The following is a 27,610-nucleotide window of genomic DNA, read 5'->3' as shown; positions in this document are numbered from 1 at the left end:
AATCTTCCTTTCAGCTCCACTCGCCTCCTGGGTTTTTGTTTATTTCATCTTTTGAATTACACGTGGGCCTCACGTTGCAGGAGCTGGTGGTAGGGTCTCTGTGATCTGACGTTGATGAGGCAAACGTGGAGTCCACCAGCAGGTCCTGTAGAGTCAAGGAGGAGGAAAACAGGCTAAATAATTAACAATTCAATAACGGAGGCTTGGAGCAAGCTTGGAACTTGCAAGAGTGGAAGGAGAACTTTTAAACCTCTCAACCAAGGCCATCAGGGGCACAGGCTTTGTTGAGTGAATTTATATCTGAGTTAAGCCAGCTGAGGGCATGAAACACGCTGTGAGTTTGATTCAGAGGTGTGTAGAGTGTGCCCCAAGGCTCTCTCCCCCGCTGTAGGCAAGTTTAGTGGTACATGGGGACCATCTGGCCCCTGGGCTGCAACAGAGAAAGAAGCAGAAGGTCCCACTGGGAGGAGGGTCTGTAAGAGGACACTCCTACCCCCCAATCCCATTTTCAGAGTCCCCGTGGTGGCAGTAGGGAAAGAAATGTGAATATACCGATAATGCACAGAGGCTGGGATGGGAAAACAGCTAGCTGAGCGCAGTATTTTCCCGCCCTCTGTCTTCGTCTGCTTGGGCTGCCATAATGAAACACCATGGACTGTGTAGCTTAAACAACAGACATTGACTTTCTCACAGTTCTGGAGGCTGGGAGTCCGAGGTCAGGGAGCCAGTGTGGTCAGGTTCTGGTGAGAGCGCGCTTCCTGGCTTGCAGATGGCCCACGTGGTGGAGAGAGAGTGAGCTCGCTCTGGTGTCTCTTCTTCTAAGGACACCAATCCTGTCAGATCAAAGCCCCACCCTTATGACCTCCTGCAGCCTTAATTCCTTCTATAAAGGCCATATCTCCAAACATAGTCACATCAGTGTTAGGGCTTCAACATATGAATCTGGGGGTGGGGCAGTTCTGTCCATAGCACCCCCATTTCAGCACATACCCTGACACTACACTGACCATCTGTCCTTCCTTCCCACTAGCCAAGACTCAAGGAGCCCTGCCATCGAAAGCAGGTGTGATCTAGGTGGAGAAAGTAGTTACGGAAGTCAGAACCATCCCCATTTGCAGGGAAAGAGGCTCAGCCTGGTGTGCTAAGGAGAATTACCTGATTCTGTTGTGAGTCTCCTGCCGATTTCCCATCCAACCAGCCATCCTTTTGTTTGCCCCGTAACTACTAACTACGATGGGAAATTAAAGTAAACCCCTCCCATCATACAGATCTCCAGAGGATAGGATTATAGGGGTCTTTCAGTCTCTAATTCACACGTTTCCTGAATACTTGCATTTTTAACCAATGTCATGAATGACTTTGTAATTAAAAAAGTAACACTTTATAAAAACAGCACAAAAACACTTTATAAAAACACACAGTAAAAGCGCAAGCCACTCACTGAGTAAATATACAAGGGTGATGAAAGCTCTTGGCTCACATCCTATAAAGTGCTGTGAAAGGGTGGGATGTGGAGAAAGGGACACCTCGGAGGGGGGTCTTTTCCAGTCTTCTACGTTCAGAGGGGAGAGTGAAAAGATTGTTTCTCTACACAAACAGAAAGCCTGAGAAACAAGTTAGCTGTGTGTTTAAAGGTAGTGATGCAGCCCACCTGCATCTAGAGTGGAGGCACTCTAGAAACTTCTAGAAGCTTCATGATTCCTGGGAAGTCCTGTCACCTGGTTAGGTCAGGAGCTACCGGCACCCAACTCCCTTTCCCACCCCACGCAGGGTGGCTGAAACCCGCGACTGCTCACAACCTCGTCCTAAGTACACATAAAGCATCCTTTCCGTTTCCAACGCCGGGGTGGGAACTGCAGCCCTGGAACGCTGAAAGGGCTTGATTAGAGCCCTAAGTGTGGGTGGAGGGAGGCCGCTGGGCCTGGGCTTTATTAAACCGTAGCTCTTCCCCGTTGGCACCTCGTTATTGCCAGGGCTGTTGTGAGGCTGAATGAGCAGCACATGAGGCTGAGGGGAGAGATTTCAGAAGGAAGGATGAGTCCAAGTACAGGAGGAGGAGCTTCTGCTCATCACCACACAGAAAAGCTTAGGGCTAAGAGTCGCATAAAGTGCACACGGCACAGAGAGACTCGGGGATCGAGCCGGGGTCCCTGGGGATCTGGGCCACGCTCGGCTGCAGCCAGCACTGGAACCCCATGTCTGGAAACAGGGCTCCCTTGTGGGTTTTGAGAAATGATGAAGCCCTGGCTTTAAGGGGCCTCCTTCCCACAGGGGTTTCCGGTGCTTCTCTGCCAGGAGCTGCGGATGCTTCCAGCAGGGATGCCACCAGCAACCCAGGCAGCCCCCTAGTTCCTGAGACGTTCTCCTGCAGGAGGCAAATCTTCACTTTGCTGCTGGGAACGCCCCACCAAGCAACAGAGGGGAATTCCTCTTCATACTTTCTTAAGGTGTGAATGAGCCTAGGTCTGTGGAAGTGCTTTGTAAACTGTGAAAGGCCCAGCAGAGGAGGGAACATAGAGGCATTATGGTTTCTCGAATAAGGTGTGTGGATTTCCCAGCCCTGTGTGTGTCTGAACATGCATGAACCCTTCTGACCTGCTCTCAGTGTGGGCTCACTCATTGCTACAAAGTGCTCCCTCTGCTTTGGTTTTAAATTGCTTTTTCAAACCCAAGTTCCCAAACAGGGACATGATTTAAGCAGTTGCAGAAGGTGGCAGCTTGGGGAGGTGGGAGGGACGGGTTGTGGTGGGGTTGGTGGCTCGGGCATTACTCTAGTCTCACTGGGAAAGGGTACCGAGCCCCTCGGGGTTTGCCCCAGGGGGCCTGCCCTCTGAGCAGGGCCCTGCACTACAGCCTTTGCCCTGAGCCTCTTCTGGCTTGGGTCCCTAGTGGAGACAAGTGGCTGTGAGAGCCTTGGGGAAGAGTCTCTCCTCTATCAATACCGGACAGAGCCGTGACTGTCCCCCCAGGACTGGGACAGCCCTGGACCCCAGGGCCTTATCTCAGTTCCCTTGAGATGGGTGGTGAGTAAGGTGTATGTTAGGAGACCCAAGCAGATGGAGCCCTTAAAACCACAAACGAAATCATGATGAAAGTGAGAAGAGAAAGGAAAAGGAAGTGAGGGATGGCCAAGATCAGAAGCTGGGAGGAGTGGGGCGCTTCATATTAAGCCTGAGGACAGATGTGCAGGGTTTGCTCTGATGTGGAGTTGCATCCCCTCTTTGTCAGAATGTGATGCTGTAAGACAGGGCAACCTCTACGAACACCATTCTTTTAAACCCAACAGGACACCTTTTGCCACAATATCTTCTTCTCTCCTTGTCTCATTGATTATTTATGGAGCTCCTAGTCTGTGCCAGATACAGTGCCAAGCAGTTAATAAATATTATCATGTACAACCTTCATAAAACCTTGTGAAATAGACATTTTAATCCCATTTTATAGTTGAGAAAAACTAAGTTCAGGAAAGGTCATTGTCTTGGGCAGGTAGGTGGAAGAAGGCCAGGATTGGAACTGGCCTTTTCCTGAGTCCTGGAACTCCTTTTCCTGAGTCCCTGATCTTTCTACTTATGTATATTGTCCCTCCTTCTTTGTTCTCTTTCGTTGCTAATTGGCAAAAGGTCATGATGATCATCATTATCTTTTTTTTTTTTCGGCCATGCCACGTGGCTTGTGGGATCTTAGTTCCCTGACCAGGGATTGAACCCGGGGCCCCAGCAGTGAAAGCACCAAGTCCTAACCACTGAACCACCAGGGAATTCGCCATCATTGTCTTTCTTAAACTAATACGATTTGAAAGTGCACACTCAAACTGTGTTCACTCAGTAAGGGCTTATTGAATTCCTACTGTGAGCCAGGCATCATACTGGCACGGAGACACGTGAGCCAGGAACCCAGAGGGAAAGCCCATCTCCCGGTAATGTCTTCTCCTGATATATTGCATCATCACCACGCCTGTTAGGGTTATAGGGTATAATCTGAACAAGTGCGGGCCAGGAAGACTTAGAGCTGAAATGCCTCTCCTGTACCATCAGAATCATGTGGATTTCTTAGGAAAATACCTGTAGATAAAATAGAGATTTCTGTAGTGGCCAGAAACCTGGGTTGTGGCACTAGCATTGCCACGTAAGTAAGCTGTGTGACTCACTGGGCCTCAGTTTCCCCATCTGTCCAACCAGGGGGTCAGGCCACGTGATCACTATGTCCTTCTCAGCTCTAATATTTCACCAATTTAACCGAGTTTTCCACTTCCATCCACTGTCTAGGTGAATGAATCCTGAGGCCCATTTTGAAAATGTGAGCTGTTGGCATGTTTTTCTCATGCCTAAGCCTTAGGTTCTCCTGGTGACATATGGCTTAATCAGTTGTTTTTGTTTCTGCGCCTGAGTCATTTGTCATTTGCAGATGCTTTATCTTTGTCATGGTTAGTAATGTTCACTTCTGTAAGAGATAGGCACACACCCAAAATCCAGAGGTATACTTAATTATGAGCTATATATTTCCTTTGAAAAGCAACCAACAAATCAAGAAACTGCAAATTGAATCCTTCTTTCAATGTAGCAGAACTGCTTGCATTATTAAGAGAGAATAAAAAGTAGATGCAACATATTTTTGTTTGCTAACTATGCATTTTTGTATAACCAGATTATTTTCACGTGAGATGAAAGAACAGTATTTGAAAATCTACTCAAGTTGGTACAGTTTATTTAAGATAGGGGCCAGGCACAAAAAAATTTTTTTTCCTAGAAACTTCAAGAAAGTCATTTTTCTCTTCCTGGTGATTTGTTGATTGTCAATAGCTATACTCATTCTGTGCCAACTCTACATATTAAACAGTATCTAATCCTTAAACAATCCTTCAAGAACAGCTATTGCTGTGTCCATTTTGTGGATGGGGACAATGGAGTTCAGGGAAGGTACGTCATCTATGCAGGTTCATTTGGATGGAAGGTGGCAGATGTGGGGTTCAAGTTCTGTTCAGTGTAAACCCAAATGGTTACACTTTCTCTGCCTGGAAGGGAGAAAAATGGACGCATATCCAGATGGTTTCAAACATGCCCAGAAATAAGCAAGGAGAAAGTGGCTTCTGTAAGGCTTTCTCCACAAAATCAGGAGGAAGAGTGGGCTAATCTCAGCACAGTATGCCTTTATGTGAGTTAGTAAAAGGTACCCCTTCCTGGAGGGTGCACCCTCACATGCCAGTGGCTTGTTGTGTGCAGGAGGGCTGACCTCCGACCCCTCGTATAGGGAACCTTGGCCTAAGGAACACCTTGCACATCACTACCCTATGGATGGAGAAGGGGAGGTATCAGTAAGACGGGGAGGGGGGAACCAGGAGGGTCTTGGAATGTTGGAACGGCTGGAAACCAGAAAAGGATGGCAGTATTTATTTTATGATCTTCAAATATTTATACTTCTCACTCTTTCTTTCTTTTGCAAATAGTTTAGCGGGCAGAGGGAAACTCTTCTTATGGTTGAAGAGGTTTAGCTTGATTTCCAGATGCCAAGTCAGTTAGAGTGTGACCACAATTCCCAGAGCTGGTCTGGCTGAAAGCCAGGGAAGAAGTAATGCAGGGTTCTTATCGTTACTAGATTGTCCCAAAGAAAGTTCAAGGAGTCTTACCTCAGAGGTATTTGCTTCTAATAACTAGGCTGCCAGTCTGGTAACGTGTTCCTTGGACTGTCTGCTGTCTCTCCATTTCTCCATCTCCTCCGCTTTCTTTAGCTCTTCTGGGTCTCTGCACAATCAATCTGTGATGTTCGGGCTTTGATTAATCATAGTAATAATACTGTAATAATAATCCAAAGATAGAGATGAAGGAGATGAAGGAGGAGGGAGAGGAGGAAAGGAACTCAATCACATGGACTAAACCTAGGTCTGTTGCAAATGGGGAGGATGAAGGAAGAAGGGGATGGGACTAAAGAGGAGAAAGAGTTACTTTCACAAATAGGAGGCCACTTTGAATGTCAAGGGACTGACCAGAAAACTCAAACCGTGAAGTGTTTCCTCTGGAAATTATCTTAATGATTCAATAATAGTACCTAACATTCGTAAAGATGTTGCATTTCTCACATGCCATCGCATTTACTAGTAAGAGCAACACATACTAGTCAGATCTGTCAGATACGTGATAACAGATGCCCATTTTACAGGTGAGCAGACTGAGGTTAGAGAAGTTTAGTAACCTGGACTTGGCTAGGGACAACTCCGTCTTACCACTCGTAGAGTTTTAGCAACTTGGGGGCAGGGCCCAGCCTAGGATTTGACACTGATAGGTGTTTCATAAGTGTTTGCTTTAGGAATAGGTGAATTAAGTTATACATTGGAAAAATAAATGAATCTTGTTGCAAACATAAGGGAAAAGTGTGTGTGTGTGTGTGCGCGTGCGCTCACACTGTGACAAGGTAGTGGGGAGGGGAGCAGGAGGTGAGAGTTATGGAATCTGGGGAAGTGGGCCCATCTGTCTGCTGCTTGGAGCACCTCTTATAGATCAGAGAGAGGAAATCACTGGTGACTTTTGGCATCAAAATGGGATGTGTGGAAAACTTCTCAAAGCCATTCAGGCTGAGATGGCGGCATAGCCCTGTCCACTGTAAGAAAAACTGCCCCCCAAAATTTGGAGGGAGCACGTCAATTTACTCCTTCTCTTCCCTTCCCCTCTATGAAGCCTCTTGCCTCCTTCTGTGGGTCCAGATCGCCAGACAAATAAACTGGGGGTGGGGGGGGGCAGTGGTCAGTGGAGCGGGGATGTGAAAGCCCTCTTTCTCCATCTTCCAGCTTTCCTTACCATTAAGTTGTGGGTTGAGACCGGTTTAAAAAAATTCACATAACAATTAAAATAAGATACTTTAAAAAACAAATTCCAGCATATGGAGTATTGGCTCTCTCTCTCTCTCATTCTCCCTCTCTCTTTCTCTCCCCACTTCCTTTCTCTCCTTCTCTCCCCTCCCTGTACCCCACCTCGTGTATTCCTTTTATTCCGATTTATCTGTGTTCCCAATGAGCCGTTCCCACCGAAGCTGGAGCCCTTCCTCCTGAACGTACACCTCAGGTGCTCCAGGGCACGCCCACTGTGCGGATTAATCAGCCCACAGCACCATCTGTCATGATTTAGGCTTAATTGGAAGATGGACCTCACAAAAGGAGACTTCAGATGGAAGGAGGGGGTGGGAGGAACAGCTGAGGGACCAGCACCCCGACAGCAAAGGCAGGAGCTGCGGGCCTCGCCCTTCAGGAAGGAAGCGAGTAGGCCCTCAGGTGCGAGCCCGGCTCCAGGTCAAAGGGGAAAAGAGGCCTGCACCTGGGTGTAAGGGGCAGGGCGGCTCTGAGGAGCACCGCGCCTGGCCACGCTGGTGGCAAGGAGAGGGTGAGCCATCCGCAGGAGGGCTCTGAGAGGGACAGATTAAATGGGAGTAAAGTCAGCATGACCGTGTGAATTTCAGCTGACTTCCAGATTACTCTCCAGGACACTCTTCAATAGCTCGGGGGGGGGGTGGGGGGGAAAAGGAACAGAGAACTAGGTCCTGCCCGCCCCCCCTCATTATACCCACAGCCCCTCCCGTCACCTTTAGAAAAACAAGCAAACTAGGTTGGCCAGCAAATTCAGTTAAATTAGGCACATTTCATTCTTGCAAAATTGAAAATTCAAAAAATTGGCTTTGGATCCACAGACCCTGCAAACCAAGGGCAAGGTCATCTGGTTACGAAAGCCTGATTTTCCCATCCTTGGTGTTTCTCCTCTAAATTGGGTGCTGGAGAGATGCTGTGACAGCTCTAAGCCACTCTGTTACCTTTCTTCCCGTAGAAAGTTTATCCGCCTACCAACGTACTCAACTTGCTCTCCAGGGGTGGATGGGAATTGTGAGTGCATGTTGGATTTATCACACACACACACATTATTTATTGGTGTGAGAGCCATGTCATACCCTCCAGCACGTGTGCACCTTAGTGACTGGGTCATGCTCATATTTATGGGGACCTGGTCACATGGTAGGCACTCAGTGACCAGTATATAAAAAGCTAAGTAGTTGCAGGGCAATTACAGGGCTTCTGACACAATACAAGATATACATGCTAAATCTCTCCCTCTGTTTTGAGTGGCTTCGAACATTTTTTTAATACTACTACTCAGAGCTCTTTCTTAATATAAGTACAGAATTACAACAACCCGCCTCATGATTTGCCATACAGTAAAATTTCCTTAATTGGGCCCAGCATTTTGGAATTTATATTAGTTAAGACACGATCTTATTGGGTAAGAAGTTTGAATGAAAGGTTGTAATTTCGAAATCTGTAAGTTTATGAGATCTACACTTATTAAACAATGTTTGTATAAATGTAATCCTAGATTCATTTAGCTAATTTTCCTTATTAGTACCCCATTCATTTCTGAAGTTATAGCAAAAAAGAAAAAAAAAAGAAAGAAATACTGTAACATAATTATCAGTATTTCTTTAAACAAATCCTAGAGTAAGAATGTTTTTTTAAAGATTAATTCAAATGAGCCTCACAATCTCCCATTTCTCAAAATAATAAGATTTTTCTCTATTTAATTCCAGTTCCTTAGCAGCCTTCTTTATCCAGGGGAGAAATAAGTTAGCGGAAGCCTTGGGAAGGAGACGTGGTGGTTCAAAGTAACAAAGCTGAAGTTACGTGTTTCTAGATGCCGCTTGGTAGATGCCATTTCTTCTTTCAGACCTACTGTGGCCAGGAATCACTTCACCTTTTCTACTGACTACAGCTGCCCCTTGATTATTGCTTGTGTTCCCTTCCCGGTCCGGTTATTACTTTTCCTACAGCAACCAAAAAAATGTGGGATTGTCACCTTCCTTTCCCCACAGCTCAGGAGTCTGGGCACATTTTGATGAGGCTTTGTCTAAGGAGGTGGGTAGAAGGAGGTGTCATAAAGGAAAACTTCTCCCTCCTCTGGGGAGGGAGAATCTCCCCTCCTGCTCACCTCTTCTGGGAAGCCTTCCTGGAACCCTCACTAGGTCTGGGTGAGTTGTCTTTGATCTCTTAGGGCACTTAGGGGCAACATGCAAAGAATGGGAGTTTTAGAGCCTCATACCCCAAGTCTGGATCCCAGTGCTAATATTTATAGCAATGTAACCTTAGGCAAGGCTCTGAGCCTCTTTCAGTCTATTTCCTTAAACAAAGGGGAAAATAAAACTTATTGGAGGGTAATGGGAGGATTAGAGATAATATGCTTTAACATAAGTAGTACCAGAATAGTAAATACTCAAAAAATGGTAGCTCTTTTTATTATGATAGCACTTCCCACACTGTTCTGTGATCATGTTTACCTGTCTGGCATCTCCTCAGGACTGTGAGGTGTTTTAGAGGATATTTCTCTATCCCTGGACCTTGGAACAGAATCTGGCACAGAGGGGACATTATGTGAATGTTTTTTTTTGGAAGAGTGCATCAATGAGTCCACGAGAATGCCTGGATTCATCTTTAAGCAGGCTGACTTGGTTCGTGCATCATGCAGCAAATTTATTTCTGGAGACATATTTGAGATTAGAGACTATTCTAAACAATGAGGAAATCAGAAAAAAGGAAAAGAACAAAGAAATTGGATTCAATATTTTGGTCCTTAAAATGTAGCATACCCATGAATCAGGATAAGACTCACTATATGAAAACAAGAGGTAACTGGCTATATCACAGGCCAGATCATGCACATTTTGTGCATTCAAATGATGGGTGCGAAATGAAAAACTGAAACACAGAAGGCTTTTTCTCTCCCTCAGCCCCCGGCATTTCTCATTTATTGGCAGGACAATCACTATTTTCCTTCTAGGTACCGTTCATGGGAAGCACTGAGATCTTAGAGAAACTTGCAGAATGAACGGTTGTTGGCATCTCCTTGGGAAGAACAGAAAAAACCCAAAGCTTTGATAGATTTTAAACTGCAACCCTCCTGGGATGCTCTAAATGGCTCATAAATACAGCTGATGGAATATTGCCTACGTGTATTTTCTACTTACACTCACCTTTGAGTTCTTTTCTGGTCCCTTGAGAATCAATACACACAATAACAGAATTGCTGATGTATTAATCTTTTCTGCTGATCTCAGCATTGTTTTTCCTACCAAAGTGGGAATAGGGCTGGGGGAGGAAGTGAAATCTAGACCACTCTGAAAAAAATGGGGGGAAAATTTAATTTCCAGACTTCAGGAAATACACTAAGTATTTCTCTTTTTTCTAACCTCACTAAGGCATCCCGATGGAGTGCCCTGGCTGGCCCAGAGCCATGGATTTCAGATTATCACCAGCATCCCCTATCTTGGTTTTGTGACCTTCTTAAGACAAAGTTTTAACTCCAGGTAAAGCCTGGGCCAGAAGTTCCATTAGAACAATAAGCCTCGTTCTCTAGAGCCATGGCTCCTGCCCAAAGGTTTGCATTACCATTCTGCAGCCTAGAATGGCAGAGGGACAGTTTTTAGGTTTTGAGAACTTTCACCTGTGAGTATATTTTATTGGGGAAACTGATGGTGAACATCCACAGGTGGGGAAGGAAGGAAGAAGATCTCCACTGGAGATGAGTCCGAGAAGGAGAGCCCCATTACCTAAATTCTCAGCGTGAAATTAGCAATGCCATATTGTGCTAAGAGGCGGTCAGGGGAAGAAGCAAAGGAAGAGGTGGTGAACAGGTTCTGTTGTACCTTTGATTCTCTACTCCAGCTTCTCTTAGAGATGAAGAGATTGATAGCAAATGGAGGGGGAGAAAATCAACTCCTTTATTTTTGTTTTGTTTTGGTTTGGTTTCTCTTCCTGCTCCTGCTTAGAAAACTAGTCAGATTCTGATCCAAAAGATACACAGCTGAATGGCATGTGACTTCCTCCACCTCAGGGTGAGGCATGAAGTCAAAGGGCAGGGGACAGGGCGCATGGTTTCGGGGTAAGAGGGTGCTGGGCTTAAGTGGCAGGACCTTGGCTTCTTGGGTAAATTGCTTCACCTCTAGGACTCAAGATCCTCCTCCTGAAAATGGCAGCAGTCACATCAGCTTCTGCCATGGAGGGACACCTGCAGCATTAACAGGAGAAAAGCAGCCATGTTTAATACAAGTTTTACACCACGTGGGGTCCTTCATAAGGAAATGAAGCCTGGAAGAAACGGTTGAATCTGGGTGCTTTTATCCTAAGTTTGATGAAAAGTGGACAGTCGTGATAGGACAAAGAGTACAAGGTAAGTCTAACAGACTGGGGGAAACTTAGCAAAGCCTGTGTGTCCCTCTCTGTGTCCCTTCGTCTTAGGAGACAAGGATGCTCCTCTCCTCCGGGTTTAGGGAGGGCACTTCTCACATGAGGGTTTTATGACCTACTTCAGGGGAAAGTCAGAAAGTCCCTCCTGCACGTGCCATTTCCCAAATCCTTCAGCTTAAAGTGTTCAGTATGCCAAGGTGCCATATTTGGGGGTAGCGTGTCCTGAACCCCATCACCAATTTGTTGTGAGGATTAAACAAGATAATGAAAAGCAGCGGACTCTGTTTTGTTTTGTGACGACCCTGGGGGAATCCCTCATTGTGTGAGTCCTGATGGGGAGGCAGGATTCTGGCCCCATGGGCAAACTGAACCTTTCAATATTCTGGGGACAGTGGCAAAGTCACTCCTGGTGGCTGCATCATGGGTCCAGAGTTTGACAGCGGCAAGGTCCCAGCCAGAGGGATCCCGTGGCAAGAGCCACTCTGTGTCCCCACTGCTCAGCCTTCCTTGATTTCTGCCCATTTTCAGAGTTTTCGGAGCTCAGTTCTCTAGCCTTCTATTCAGTGAACTTCTGACACGGTTTCCGTACTTTCCTTTTCTGCTCACAGTTAATAAGCTGGTATCTTCTGTTTGAATCTAGGAACGCTGACCACTGCAAACGTGAAGTGTATGATACCGCCAGAGCACACAGTGGGGTGTTCACCCAAGCAGACACTCAATACCTGGTACCTATTGCAATTATTAGCCTAATGGCATATGACTACCTTGGCATTCCAGGAATTCATATTTGATGCTTCAACTATTCAGATGTCCATGGTGTGTCATATTTTGCTGGGATACCAATTTAAATTGCCTTTGGAATACACATTAGATTATTTCTTAATTGTTTGATTTTTTTACAGGGAACATATATCATCTGTAATCCTCAAAAATAATAAATATATTTCCATTAAAAAACACACGACTTTGATTTGAATTATATAGACTCATAAGCAACAAAGTTTTGGTGATTTACTGACCTCAAATTAATGACTAGCTGGCCTAGGTTATAAGAGAGAGAAATGTATTCTGTAATTATATTCTAGAATGGTACCCCATGGATGATCAGGATCTTCTGGTAGGACTGACCAACTCTAAAGAAACTTCAGTGGCTAAAGAAAGAAAGTCTAAGAAAATAAAGTGTAATATTCTGAATGAAGTCCTGGGTTATAATCTATATTCAACGAATAATCTACTAATACAGACACTTGGTCCATTATCAAGCTTGAGCATGTATGGACCAGCACCAGAGCATCTTGTCAGTCAGCCAAGTCCTTGCTCCTCAAAGAGTGGTCCCCAGGACAGTAGCACCAGCATCGCCAGGGAGTTTATTAGAAATGCAGACTCTCAGGCCCCATCCACACCTACTGCATCAGAATCTGTATTTTACAAGATGCCCTGGTGATTCATAAGCATATTAAAGTTTGAGAAGTATTGATAAGTAACTTAGTCATTAACAGCTGGGAGAAATGTCAGGGCTAGTTTCCCCAAACTAGATGGCGATCAAATTTACAACCCGTTTTCAGGCATCAGTGATTTACTCTGGGGTTGCTAACCTAAGTGAGTACTATACTCTTTAAGGAGGTAACTCAAGGAAATTTCCGTCTTACCTCCTATAAAATCATCATTTTTCCATATTTTTTTCCCTTCAGATTGACAGGTTGAGGGGAGTAGAAACCTCTTTTCTGCTTTATCTGCCTCTGGCTTGAAGTGAGAATGTAAAGGGCAACAGAGAAAATCATCTTAAATTGTCTACATCGCTGAAAAGTAGTGATTTCATCTTTTGGGGTGGGACTGGGTCAGCTCGAATCTTGCTTATGCCATTTGTTCAGGATGAGAGGTTTCTGCACAAGAAATAGCTGAGTATAATGGGGAGAATGGATTAGATCCTGAGGAAGCCATTATCATGGAGTGTCAGTGAATAAAATTAACGTGTATTTTTAATAAGTCTGTAATTACTAATTCTACAATAGACCATATGGTCTGTTCACTTTCGTGGACTCAAACACTTAAGCCCTCAAATGCCGTTTAGTTTTAAACACACACACACATCCACACACCTCTTCCCCTCAAAGAAAACAAAAGAATTGCATTTCGAGCACCATGACATTTCCTTAAGGAATAAAAATTCAAATTACTATCGAAGCCATGACTTTTACACTCGTGTCTAGAAAGCACAGTGACGCGTTTTTGCCGTGCCTTGTACCCTGGGCCTTCTCTCTTTGTGACTTGTTGACTCAATAGTGTGGGCTGAAGGCAGCCTCACTGTGCTAAGTTTTCAGCTATAAGCGCTGATTTCCTTGTTTTTGTGAATTTTTGAGTCAGACCTGGCATTGTTATTTAAATGGATCATTGGATGTTTTTCATATTAGAATTCCATTAAATTGAGAAACAAAGAACCCTCTGCTGCTTTCAAGGAGAAAATGCCTTCATTTTCCCACTTCTAGACTGTAAGTATTTTTTAGTCAGGTCTTTTTATAATAGTCTCATGAACATATTTTCAGAGACATGCCTGCATTTTATGACTTCATTTGGGTTTTTTAAAACTTCCGATTAAGCAATGCCCCTAAAAATTTTTTCTCTACTCTAAAAGGCTGCAGGAAGTCTCATGTTGCTATCATTGCCTTAGAAGGGTTCCACAAAAAATTGCTATCTTGCAACACATTCCTAAGAATGGGGTAATAAATGCCAGCATGAGGGGGACAAATCAGTCAATTTAAGATGACGGTGTACTTTGTAAATTCATTAACTGAATTTTTAAAAGTCAATCTGATCACTATGGACAATTTCACCTTTTAAATAAGCAAGAGATGTAGCGTTGATGAATGGGACGTGGATCACCCAGGCTCACAGCTTGTTCATGTCAGTCCTTGAGTTGGAAATTTAGAAGAATTCTCTGCGATTTGGAAAGACCCATTCCAGAGAAGACCTGGTAGACAAGGCCTCCATTTACCTTTCTTAAGTTTCTAACCCAATGCTTTCAGCAATCAAGAAGAAAGGGCGATCAGACTTAGGACTTAGGCTGTCCTGTTATAATCTTTTCCTTTGCATGGGATTGCACACAATCACAGGGTAGGAAGAGGTGCTAAAGATACCTGTGCCAAGCCCTGTATGGGGAGCCCCTGGGGACCCCGATTCTTGGGTTTCGTCTCTTTGTCCCCAGCACATGGGCAAGTCCAGGACTCAATGTATCTCTTATCTATGGAGCAGCTAGAGAGTCAAACCTGCAACTTTACATTAGCGCCTCCCTCTTAGGACCACCTCTCTCTAACTGGAGCTTCTAACTAGACATCTGATTCTTCCTTCATACTTGAGAGAGGAGCTTCAATAAACCACTAGAGAGCTGGACACATATCCTCTGCAACTAGGAACTCATGGAGGATTTATACCAGATTCATCCCTGGGAAGAGCTTCAGTGACTTGTGGTCACCAGAAGGAGGGCTGTGTCATGGCGCTCCTCGCAATGGCACCTGAATCCTAGGGACCCGAGATGCAGCCCAGTTTGGTACTGTTGGTCTGGGGCTGTTGTAGATGGCATCCTGCAAGCATTTAAGAGTCGAGAAGAGAGAACACATAAGAGTGCCCACAAGAAAAAGTCAACTTGAAACGTCTGTACGGTCCAGAGATCACGATGCCATCGTACGACAGTGTCATTCAGTTAAGAACTTTACTATCTCTGTTTCCTTTCCTTTCTACCCCAAAAGGGTAGAAATTGTAGCCAGTGGATGGTGGGAAGGTTGACCAGAAAAGGTGAGAGTCATACCCTCTCCCCAAAGAAAGGCAGTACAGTTGCTGGAGAAGGAGGTGTAGTATCTCAATGGGGTTCAGGATGCACTAACCCCAAATATGGCACCTTGGCATAGTGAATATTTCCAGCTGAAGGAGTTTGAGAAACCAGCAGTAGTGGGAAGGTCACTCTGACCTTTCCCCACCCTTCTCCCATGAAATAGGTCATAAAGCTCTCAGGTGAGAGGAGCCCTCCCCGTACCTGGAGGAGAGGAGCATCCTTATCTCCGAAGACAAAGGGACGCCGAGAAAAGTCTGAACCCCTAGGCCTGGCCAAGTCTCCCCCAGTTCACTACCCTTACCTCATACTCTTTAACCTATCTTATTCCTCCACAACTGTCTACTCTTCATCAAAACTAGAACAATACTCAGGGCTGTTTCTTCAGGGCTTCATTTCCTCATGAAGGCTCTGTGTCATGTAAAACTTATAGTAAATAAATTTGCTCACTTTTCTGCTGTTAACCTGTCAGTTTCATGTTCAGACTCAGACAGGGACTCTAAGAGGACCCTGCAATCTTCTCCTCTCCTGCAATCTTCTCCTCTCCTGCAATCTTACCGTGAATACTGAAGTTGCTCGGTGTACTGGGCTGCACACCATTTGTTACTAAATTAACGGAGAGACATGGCTGAGATTTCAAAGGAACGTGTGATTTTTTTTTCCATTGCCTGAGAGTAAACAGAAAAGCCATGGGTCGTGGAATGTCCTCACTTTTATTCCCAGACAAGGTGAAGTTTCCCTGCTGGGTGGTTTAAAAGAATAAAGGTGTCAAAAATATTACACCCCTTGAGAACTGGGTGATTGGTAAAGTGGTTGCATGCTCTGTTTCCACTAAACAGAAACCCTTGGGCTGAGAGCAGATATTCATGGAATCCTTTAACAAGTAGTTGTTGGCACGTGGCACTTGGATAGCACCGAAGAGTAAAGATCGACAAACCCTACTCTTTGCCCTCAAGGAGCTGATGATCTACTGGGGAATGAGGAAAACTGAAAATGAAGATGACTTTTCCATGTGCTAAGTGCTGCTACAGGGTACCCAGAAGCACCTGACCTCTCTCAGAGGATGACAGACAGCCTTCCACTGGAAGTTAAGCTGAATTTGAGACTCGAGGGACCAGCAGGTATTAACTGGCAACAAAGAAGAAGAAAAGAAAGAAGGTACAGGGAGGATAATCAGGTTCTGGGCAGAAACAACAGCAGAGGGTGAAGCCCACAGGTAGATGAGCAGGAGCGAGAAACTTGGGAGTTGTTTATTTGCTTGGAGTGTGGAATTCAAGGTGAGGAATAGCAAGAAATGAGGATTGCGAGACAGGCAGCATCACAACCGGAAGAGCCTCATAAACCACACTCAGCTCGGATTTTCATCTTGGGTCCATGTCAGTTTTTAGCAAGGGAAGGATCAGACTTGCACTTTTGAGTAATTTCTCCAAAGCAGAATAATAAGAAGAAAATATTAGATCCTTTAATCACATTGTTTAAAATTGCGCCCTTTAAATTTTTCTCGTTCTGTATGCTGTTTACACATGCGCTTCATATGGTAGCAATAGTACGTGCCTGTCATTTATAAATATATGCACATTTGAGGATGCAGGGACAATTGCTTTAGAAAGGTCTCCCCTGCTGCAGTAGATGACAGTGTGGAACGTGGGTTGGAGGGCAGCAAGGGTGGAGGCAAGGAGACTAGTTAGGAAGCTGTCGTGCTGATTGAAGTAGGAATGACAATGGCATTGAGGATGCAAGGAAGTGGCTAAGTATGAAGCCGGCTCTAACGTCACTTCAGGCTTGCACGGGTGACTGTTCCATCAGAAACCTCGGCACCCACAAGTGAGCTGACAGATGAGGCGTATAAAGAGCACAGGATGTCAGAAGATCCAGGTGTCAAGTCCTGGTTTCCTCACTTAAGATGTGATTTGGGCAAATCATTTACTTTCTCAGCCTTTGTTTCCCCAACCATAAAAATCGGGCTGTTGAAACATGGCCTCACTACTTCCTGGAGCGATTGTGTTGACTCACTGGAATAACGAATAAGAGGTGATTCTGAAATCGGTGAAGCACTAGACACACAACAGATGTTATTCCATATCTATCATTCTTCCATCGTAGAAAGATTCCACAGGTTCTGTATTTCCGCGTGTGCGGTGTCAGGCTCCACCTCTAATTCTAACAAGGGAAACAATTACCCTGGTACTTAGTAAAAGCCAGCATCGTGTGTCAAAAATAGAAATAAATGGGTCCAGAGACCTAGTTATGCCCTTTCCTCCCTGGGAAGGGCTGAGACTCAGTTTCCTTATCTGTGAATGGGGGAGAATGGCAATCTCTCCTGCCTACCTCTCCGTTGAACTCAGAGGGAGTTGTGAACACACACTGAGCTGAGGCCAGGAACTCTCTTCGGCTCTGCCTTTCCCACAACTTCCCTGGGTGACCTCTAACAAGTTACTTTCCTCATCTGCAAAATGGGCAGACGATTTGTATGACCTTTCAGTTATGAGATATCATTATTCTATTAAAGATGAATGATGAGATGAGATGAAATACAGAGCACGTTCATGACAATTGTGCATTAATTTTTCTCTGTTTTGCCTGGTTCGGTGGGGAGGAAAGGACGAATATGTTGAAAGGGGAATAAAAAGTTTACCACTAGAATTATCTGCACATTAACCAAGGCATGGAAAATGGAAGAAGCTGTGAAGATCTTCTCAATATGCAGAGCCACCAGGCAATCAGTGACAATAAAATTGTGAATTCAGCAATTCCATGCTGGGTTTTAATTTTCTGGCACTGGCGTGCCCATTATTTAAGCATGCATTTGGGTTGGTGCCAGCCTGCCCCTCTTCCCCACGGCGAGGGAGGGGTGCTGAGAAGCTTCCCCCATCACACACCAGCGGGCTCGGGACTCCCACAAACCCGCTACTCTTGAAAGGTCAGGAAAGGGAGGTGGCACAGCAGACTTTATAAATGACAAAGAGAAGCTGGGGGAGAATTGGTGAAAAATGAGGAGTGTGGAAAAGGAGGGAAGAACTAGAAGAAACAGAGGAATAGAATTAAGGGGAGGAAGAAGACAAGACCATGATGTTCAATGCTGTTTCACGGACAACAAGAAAGGGAGAAATTAGGTGTCAGCATAAGGTATGAGAAGAGGATGGAAGATGGGGATGTACAAGGACTGCATGGTCCAGATCCCTTTCTCTTCCCTGGTCAAGGATGCAGTCAGGTGACACCTCCAGCTGCAGAAACTTTGCACCTGCCCGTGTCAGCGCTGAGCCTCTTCCTGGGCACCTTCCAGCCAGTGGTGAGGGTCTAGGGCTTTTGCCTAATGTGAACCCTGCCCTAGAGCTCCCCGCTGGGCTAGCTGAGGCTTTCTCAGAGCTGCCTTTACACGGAGACTCTTCCTACCCAATCTGCCTTCCTTCTCCCCGATGGTGGTTTGTTTTATATGTCAACCTGGCCGGTTGACATATAAATAGTCCCCAGTTATATAATTACACTAATCTAGGTGGTCCTGTGAAGGTACTTGGTACATGTGGCTAACAATCTCTAATGAGATGATTTTAAGTAAAGGAGATGAACTTCCACAACGTGGTTTGGGTCTCATCCAATCAGTTGAGTGCCTTCAGAGAAAAAACTGAGGTTTCCTGGAAAAGAAGGAATTCTGCCTCAAGGCTGCAGCATTGACTCCTCCTAGAGTTTCCAGCTTGCCGGCCTGTCCTACAGATTTCAGACTTGTCAACCCCCCCCCCCAAATCACATGAATCAATGCCTTAAAAATAAATCTCTTTGTATATAAATATAAATATATATAAATATATAAATAAATATATATATATATGGAGATATATATAATATATAGCTCTCCTATTTGTTCTGTTCCTCTGGAGAACCCTGACTCTCTTCTTTTACAAGCATCAGACCTGTAGTCTGAAGGCTCTCCCTACTTGCTCCTGCGCCCCTCCTCTTTACCTTCCATGTTGTTACCCCAATAAATCTCTTGCACTCTAACTCCATCGGGCCCTCTACTTGCTGAAGAAGCCAAATGCTGAAGAAGCCAAATGCAGCCAAATGCAGTCTGGACTTTCCAGACTATGTCCTCATTTTTATTTTAGAAAATCTGGGCATAATTAGCCACAGGATCTTATAACACTTGAGTGGGAGGAAAAGAAATGGAAGAAATATAGTGTAAAAAGAGAAATGAAAGGAAAGTCGAAGGCTAAGAGAAACATGGGGTCGCAGCTAGGAGATGCATAAAGGAAATTGCCTTTCCCCCAAAAAATGTGGCAATGTCAGATTTGGAAGTTGTTTTTAAAGCCCAGGGGCTTTTTGCAAACAGTGGATTGGGAAGACACCAGGCAGGAAAGGAGAGGAACAAACACACACTGGTGTTTGTCTCTTGTTTGCTTTTGCTTATTGGAGAATCCATTGAAAATGTATATTTCCCCTTTGCCAATTGCCATCTCTTAAATTACCTTACTTAAGAACACACACAAAAACAGTATTCATTGCATCTGCTTCAATTTTCTCCTCAACGTTTATGGATTCCTCTGCGTGGCTTCTTAACAAAATGAGACTGAATCGTAGAACCGTCTGCTATTGCACAGATCATCTTTTCCCTTAGTTGCTTTACTTGAGGTTTATATAGAGAGTAACCTGGATGGGTTGATTCCAGGGACCATCTGTGATACAGTGATGAGGTGAAGACAATATGACCGGAGCGGTCCGCTGTACAAGGCTGGGAAGGAAACGGCAAGTGCTAATTAAAGCCGCTGGACCTGTATCCTGGCACAGCATTACCTGACAGCCTCTGAAGCTGGATTTTCATTTCTGAACTTGTGCTGACTTCCCTTAAATCTGAAGAGCTCCCATTCATTCATTCTTTCATCCATTTATTTGACAATAGTTAACTCAGGGCCCAGCAGGTGCTGGGCACGGTGCTGGATGCTGGGCAAGAAAAAGAGCCTCCTTGCCTGCTCACAAGGCTTCCGGTTCTATTGGTTGGTGAATGCTTACGAGGCCGACCGTGTTTCTGGGTTGCTTCTTTCACAAAGGTGTAGCTAAAGCCAACTTTAAAACCTTCCGTGTCCTTCCCCCAAGGGTTGTTGTGTGGCAGCCATGCAAAGAAGGCATATCGAGGATGTCCCTCGGTCCACATGGTCAGGGAAGAAACCACAGGCCTTACTGGCACCACAGTCTTTTTTGTTGAAAGCCCGTTGGCATTAGCCTCTGGTCTCTCCTCAAATGGATGGAGCACTTGTGGGTGGAGCAGGGTGTACTGCTCTCCTACCAGCCATCGCAACTCCTGCCATATCTCAGTCACCAAGATGCTGTCCCGAGGGCACCCGAATTTCTTATGCAAATGACCTTTGCATTACCCTGGTATATTAGAGAAACAGGACCAGTAGGGTGTGGGACTGGCAAGTCCAAAATCTGTAGGGCAGGCTGGCAGACTGGAAATTTTGGCAAGAGTAAAAGGTGCAGTCTTGATTCCAAAGGCAGTCTGGAGGCAGAATCCTGTCCTTCTCGGGGGACCTGAGTTTTTTCTCTTAAGGCCTTCAATTGACTGGATGATTCCCATTTAGGAAAAGGATACTCTGCTTTACTCAAAGGCTACTGATTTAAATGTTAATCGTATCTTTAAAACACCTTTACAGCTGCACATGGACTGGCATTTCACCAAACAACTGGGCTCCACAGTCTAGCCATGTTGACACATAAAACTAGCCATCACTCCAGGGAACTCCGGTTGTAATATTTACCAGCCCCCTTCTTGGATAGAGTGGGGGTAGGTTTCAATTTTTATTTCGTTGATTGTTTCTTTTGCTTTTTAATTTGATGAAGTCCCGCTTGTTGATTTTTGCTTTTGTTGCTTGTGCTTTTGGTGTCATATCCAAAGAATCATTACCAAGACCAATATCAAGGAGCTGTCTCTTTATGTTTCCTTCTAGGACTTTTATGGTTTCAGGTCTTACATGTAAGTCCTTAATCCATTTTGAGTTAATTTTGTGAATGGTATAATTTAGGGATTCAAATTCATTCTTTTGTTTGTGACTATTCAGTTTTCCCAGCACCATTTACTGAAGAGACTATTCTTTCCCCTTAGTATTCTTGGCTCTCTTGTCAAATATTACTTGGCCATATGTGCACTCTCGATTCTGTTGCATTGGTCTACATGCCTGTTTTTATGCCAGTACTACACTGTTTTGATTTCTATAGCTTTGTAATATAGTTTGAAATCAGGAAGGGTGATGTCTCCAGCTTTGTTCTTTCTCAAGATTGCTTTGGCTATTCAGGATCTTTTGTGGTTCCATATGAATTTTAGGATTGTTTGTTCTATTTTTGTGAAAAGTACCATTGGAATTTTGACAGGGATTGCACTGAATCTATAAATGGCTTTGGGAAGTATGGACTCTTTAACAATATTAACTCTTCTGATCTATGAACATGAGATATCTTTCCACCTATTTGTGCCTTTTTCAATTTCTTCTGTCAATGTCTTAGTTTTCAGTGTATAGGTCTTTTACTTCCTTGGTTAAATTTATTCCTGAGTATTTTATTGTTTTCAATGCTGTTGTAAATGAGATTGTTTTATTTCTTTTTCAAATAGTTTATTGTTAGTATATAAAAAGCAACTGATTTTGTATGCTGATTTTGTATCCGGCAACTTTACTGAAGGAAAATATTAGTTCTAACAGGTTTTTTTGGTGGAGTCTTTAGAAATTTCTAGGTATAAGATTATGTCATCTGCAAACAGAGATAACTGTACTTCTTCCTTTCTGACGTGAATATCTTTTATTTCTTTCTCTTGCCTCATTGCTTGGCTAGGACTTGCAGTGCCATGTTGAATAGTAGTGGTGAGAGCGGGTACTTTTTCTTGTCTCTGACCTTAGAGGGAAAGCTTTCAACATTTGACCATTGAGTATGTTAGCTGGGGCCTGTCATATATGGCCTTTATTATGTTGAGGTATGTTCCTTCAATCCTCAATTTATGGAGAGCTTCTATCATGAAAATATGTTGAATTTTGTCAAATTCTTTTTCTGCATCTATTGAGATGATCATATGATTTTTATCTTTCATTCTATTAATGCGGTGGGTCACATATATTGATTTGTATATGTTGAATCATCCTTGCATCCCAGGGATAAATTCCATTTGCTCATAAGGTATGATCCTTTTAATATGCTGTTGAAGTTGGTTTGCTAGTATTTTGTTGAGAATTTTTGCATGTATATTAATCAGAGATATTGACCTGTAATTTTCTTTTTTGTAATATTCTTATCTGGCTTTGGTATCAGAGTAATGCTGACCTTGTAAATGAGTTTGGGAGTGTCCCTTTCTCTAATTTTTTGGAAGAGTGAAAAGTATTGGTATTAACTCTTCTTTAAATATTTGGTAGACTTCACTGGTGACGGTATCTGATCCTGGGCTTTTCTTTTCTTTACTGGAAATTTTTTTGATTCTTGAATAGAAGATTGAATCAGTAGATTTCCTATTTCTTCATGATTCAATCTTGGTAGGGTGTATGTTTCTAGGAATTTATCTATTTCCTTAAGATTGTCCAATTTGTTGGCATAAAACTGTTCTTAGTAGTTTCTTATAATTCTTTCTATTTCTGTGGTGTCAGTTGTAATGTTTCCTCTTTGATTTATAATTTTATTTACTTGAGTCCTCACTCTTTTTTCTTAAGTCTAGCTAAAGATTTGTCCATTTTATCTTTTCAAGAAATAAACTCTTAGATTTGTTGATCTTTTCTATTGTTTTCTATTCCTTATTTCATTTATTTCTTCTCTGATCTTTATTATGCCCTTCCTTCTGATAACTTTGGGCTTAGTTTGTTCTTCTTTTTCTAGTTTCTTGAGGTCTGAAGTTAGGTTGTTTGTTTGAGAGCTCTCTTTTTTCTTAATGTAAGTGTTAATCACTATAAACTTCCTTCTTAGGACCGCTTTTGCTGTATCCATACATTTTGGCATGTTATGTTTTCACTTTTATTTGTTTCAAGATTTTTAAAAATTTCTTCTTTGACTCACTGGTTGTTCAGGAGTATTGCTGCTAACTTTTTACGAGCAAATTTCCAATGTTTTCCTACAACAATAGAGCCATAGTGTAGATAATATTTTGTTAACTTGATATTTGTACTTGATCACATACTGTGTGAATTATTCCAAGATAATATGTATATATTTCTCTATAACAGCATTCTTAACTATCATAACATATTGTATTGCATGAATATACCATTGTTTATCCAACCAATCCTCTATTGATGGACATTAAAAGAGTTTCCTAATGTGCCCCTATTTATAAATAAGTATACACTGATTGTTTTCAGTCATACATCTTTGTCCATTTGTCCAAACATTTCCCTCTGATAAATTCCTAAGAAGGGAATTACTAGGTCAATAGGTGTGCACTGTTTAAAAGGCCTTTGGTGCCTATTGATAAACTGCTTTTCAGGAAAATACACCAATTAATACAAGGGCTATTATTTTAATAACATACGTTTATCAGCTTATATTGGTTCCATATGTTACCGAATACCTCTGAATCCTCTATTTCCAAAATTAAATTTGGAAGAAAAATGTTTTTAATCCTGGGATAATAAGAATAATTAAAAAAAAAAAAAAGCTTAATCCTACCGCTTTGGCTCTGAAGAAAATTCTCTTTATGGACTTTTTAAAAAATTAAGTATATTTCTTTTCATTGATGCACCAGTCTACTATAAAATGGAGACTGCATTACCTAAGTGTAAAGAGATTTGAGAAGCAGATACTTTCTTAAAGAATATATGTATGTTGATGGCGTTCAGAGCACACCACCCCAAAATATGGCAACTTGCCATATTGATCATTTTAAGCTGAAGGGCATAGTCACGGCAAACGCTGGAAGGATTCTCTGACCTCCCCCTTCTTCCCTGATGCAGGTCATAAGACCCTCCCATGGCAGGTGGCCTGTCTATACCTGGAGGAAAAGAGCATCCTAATCTCCAAAGATGGAGGGACCCCCAGGGGAATCCAAATGAAAAGGCCTTGCTAAGTTTCCCCCAGTTTTCTACGTGTATCTCATACTCTTTTCTCCTATTATATTTTCCCACAACTATCCACTCTTCATCAAACCTGGTATAAAACCCTCTGGTTTAATCATTTTTTTCAGGTCTTCATCTCTTTCTGAAGGCTCCTGTGTCATCTAAAACTTACATGGAGTACATCTGTATGTTTTTCTCTTACTAATCCTTCTTTTGGTAGTCTAATTTACAAATCCCCAGCTGGAGAATCTAGGAGGGAAGGAAAAAAAGATTTTTTTCCTCCGTTACATGTACATGAATGGAGCTGATGATGTTGTTTCACGTCTGAGGACTGGAAGGCTCAGACTGGAAGGTGAAGAAAGTACAGACATGGAATAACCAGACACCCCATTCTGGACTCCACACGTTCAATACTTTTTTAGTAGAGACAGATTCTCCACAGTCATCAGTATTACAGCACTGCGTCAATTCAGATCGTAGGAACTCCACGGCCAGACTTAAAGCAAGTCCAGGACAGCAGGCTAGCACTCACCTGAGTTGACATGCAGTTCTCACAGCTAGACCTTGTCAACACCGAACTTCCCAGCCTCCTCTGGCCGCCAAACACACACCCACGTGGCTAACCGCAAGAATCACCTTGACTTTGTCTCGAAAGTCACAAAAGTGATTTTGTTAATGACTCAGCACTTTCGATCAATTATAGTTAGAGGCTCAATACACGTTTGTTGCATTGAATTGCTCAGTGTTAATTGTCTCATCCTTAGGTGTTCACTTTGTAAGCATGAATGGGATTGACAAACTGACATTTTTATTCATGGGTCCCTAACAAGACGGAGGCCAAAGGAAGCAGAATGAGAAGTGTGGTTAGGTGCCAACTTTGTTGATGTCCATCAGGGGGTCAGAGGGGTGGAGGGAATAAAAGAGATCGATGCATCTTAGCATAAGGTTAGTGTAGCCTCTGAACGGCGGTCCTGTGATCTAAGAGCAGCCCTGCCTGCCTTCCACTGATAGCAACCACATGCATTTCCTGGGAGTCGAGAACAGTCACGGCACACACACGCACACAAACTTCAAGGCAGGATTAACCTGGAGGTGAAGTCACGTCTGCCCCCGTGATGCCTCACTTCTAAGCTGTCATCGCACACCTTTTAAAATCCTAACGCCAACGTGCCAATTAAAAGCCTAGTTTGCAGTGAGACGATAGAAGGCAATGTGGGTTTCATTCTTTTCCAGCTGAACAAAAGCAATGGCTTTGCTCCTCGAGCTCCAGGAACAATGAGCCTTTTTTGAACGGTCCCTGCCACCACACACTTCCCAGCTACAGTCACTGGCTAGGTAGGTAACAAAAGGGGAGCAAATGGTAATGAATCAGAATTTGCAGAGTTGAGTGGCTACGGGGCGAGGGAGGGCTCCAAAGACCAGCAGAGTGACCTGTTCCATTTGTATCACTTGTTAACCACAATTGTCAGTGACTTTTGGAAAAGTTACCTCCTCCCTGACACCAGAACCCTACACAGCACAATAACTCTTGAGCCTCCCCGCACCACGTTATTAATCACGTTCACAGTGACTTCCTTAGCAGGTTACAGCGTCAGCTGACTCCCAGACACTCCGAAGCGAACCAATTAAAGAGGCTCGCTCCGCTCCATGTCTATTCATCCAGCCTAGTCGTCTTCCCTAAATGCTTCTCCACTTCCCATTGGCATTCCAGCCAGGTTGCATATATTTCTTAAAAGCCATCTTACAGGTCAATAATGTTAAACTCTTACCCATGACAATAATTTCCTCTTGTCCAATGTGTACAGACATAGGGAAGGTGCACACACGGAGCGTGCGTGTGAGCACAGGCACAGAGCCCTTTGGTCTCTCTCTGCATTGTGCGGCCTCTCTTCCTATTGTGTTTCAGCCTTTTACTGGCAGTCTCTTTCTCCTGCAAAGAGAGATGACAAATACAATCCTAGAATTGCAAATAGAACAGTGGATGCTTTTTGTTCAAATTCCTGTCCAAGTTGTTACCACCTTTGTCATGATAATGAGCCATCAGAATTTCATAGCCTGAATATTCTCTCCACTCCTCCCGTGCATTGAGGACCTACATTTGGATGAGTTTATGGGCTCCTTGCTTGCTGCCCCTGGATAAAGATGGCTGGAAAAGTTGACCGGCTTTAAGATAACCAAGGGTTCTAAGTGGAAGGAAACAGTTCACTGACGTTTTTGAAGGGTTCACACCACGACCTGTATCAACTCATGAAAGCCTTATCTGGAAATCTGAAGAGTAAAATACGCACCTGCCAAGTTTTTCCGTTGGGTCTTGAAAAAGGTGGATGGATCTTCCACCCTAGATGAATTTTCCCCAATCGTGACAGAGCAATTTTCATCATTCATTCAGGGGATGTGTATTGAGTCCCTGAGTGTGTTGAGCGCCTGCTCTGGCATAGATGTGCTGGGGGGGACAGACGTGGCAGGCCAGAAGAACAAAGGCACACATGAATTCGTATTTATGCCTGCACACAGCGCAAAGAAACAAAAAACTGAGTTCATCTCTACATGTCACTGTTATGTGACTCTCAGATCAAACTTCACCAGTGAGAGCCCATTTATAACAGCCTGTATGCTAATTAACAAGCCACAAATTCACCAGTGGAGACCCATTTCTGACCTTGGCCATGCTCTTTCAAAAACTGTCCAATATTGATCAAGATAAGATAACAGAAGTACATTTGTAGTAGCTGGACTTCCCAGTGAGAACTCTGACTGCTCACCCTTAATAAGTAAATTTCTGTTAGAGCACCTCCTACACTTAGGTTGTGAATTAAGCTAAGACATACATGATATCCCATTATCTATGCTAAAGCACTTTATAGCAAATTACAGACATCGGAACAGTTTACAAGATGATCCGATCTATACTTGATTCTGACATGTATGAATAATTTATTTCACCAGTATTTCATCAAAATTGTGCGCTGCTAATTAGATGGAGGGTTTTTGTGACAAAGCACAAACTGTTGGGGTGGGTGGTCTGTGAGGCTGTAGAACATAAAAGGGCTTTTTATCCCCCCAGCAGATGGGGTCCCCCAAGGATAAAAGAGACTCGAGAGCGACTTAAATGGGCCTCAGGGCTGTTTGTGATTGAAGCTAAGTGCTAGCTGTGATTAAATTTATGTAAAGTACCTAGCACAGTGCCAGGCACGGAGTAGCTGCTGGATATCTGTAAGACGTTTTTTCCCTAGAGTTGGGTGTGCGTGGTTAGAAAATCACTACACTGAGATACCTGGTACCATCTCCAAGTAGGTGTGACTTTTAGTTCAGTGACTCACCCTGAGTTTGTATTGAGAAATCACTGATGAAGCCAAAAACAGAACTCAGAATCTGTGTTCAATTTCTAGTCAATACTTCCTCTTGCTGAGATGCCAGCCCTCCGCAAGCACCTTTGCCAAGAGAGAACAAGATTCTCAGAGAAACCCAAGTGCTCTGGTAGTTTTTAAACAGCCAGTTCTTGCTTCCTCTCCAAATATACTTTGCTCTCATATTTGCAATTTCAAAGTAGCTAAACACAGAGGCCTC

At 43.6% G+C, this 27,610-nt stretch overlaps 2 long non-coding RNA genes across 5 annotated transcripts in view; one reads left to right on the top strand and one right to left on the bottom strand.

The window, feature by feature from the left end:
• The window catches only part of LOC309607184, a 218,092-nt gene that overhangs the window by 119,539 nt on the left and 70,943 nt on the right, over window positions 1-27,610 (top strand). Inside the window, exons 4-5 of one of the 3 annotated variants that reach the window (XR_014232307.1) lie at window positions 10,969-11,192; window positions 11,850-25,785. The exons of the other annotated variants lie outside the window; for them this stretch is intronic. This is a non-coding gene — a long non-coding RNA (uncharacterized lncRNA). Of the gene's footprint in view, window positions 1-10,968; window positions 11,193-11,849; window positions 25,786-27,610 lie in introns of those variants that run through there. 3 annotated transcript variants of the gene reach the window in all.
• On the bottom strand, window positions 3-27,610 carry LOC309607190. Of its 2 annotated transcripts, none has more exons than XR_014232317.1 (3): window positions 25,813-27,610; window positions 5,624-5,751; window positions 3-145 (listed from the first exon to the last, which is right to left on the bottom strand). It is a non-coding gene; the product is annotated as an uncharacterized lncRNA (long non-coding RNA). The 2 variants fall into 2 exon arrangements; XR_014232318.1 differs by lacking the exon at window positions 3-145 and having other exon boundaries at window positions 2,112-5,751; window positions 25,813-26,547; window positions 27,364-27,610.

The sequence above is a fragment of the Balaenoptera borealis genome (genome assembly GCF_965194805.1).
Source record: "Balaenoptera borealis genome assembly, chromosome: 12".
Taxonomy (NCBI): Eukaryota; Metazoa; Chordata; class Mammalia; order Artiodactyla; family Balaenopteridae; genus Balaenoptera; species Balaenoptera borealis.
Note: the sequence above shows the minus strand (reverse complement) of the source record. Positions and strands in the feature narration are given on the sequence as shown.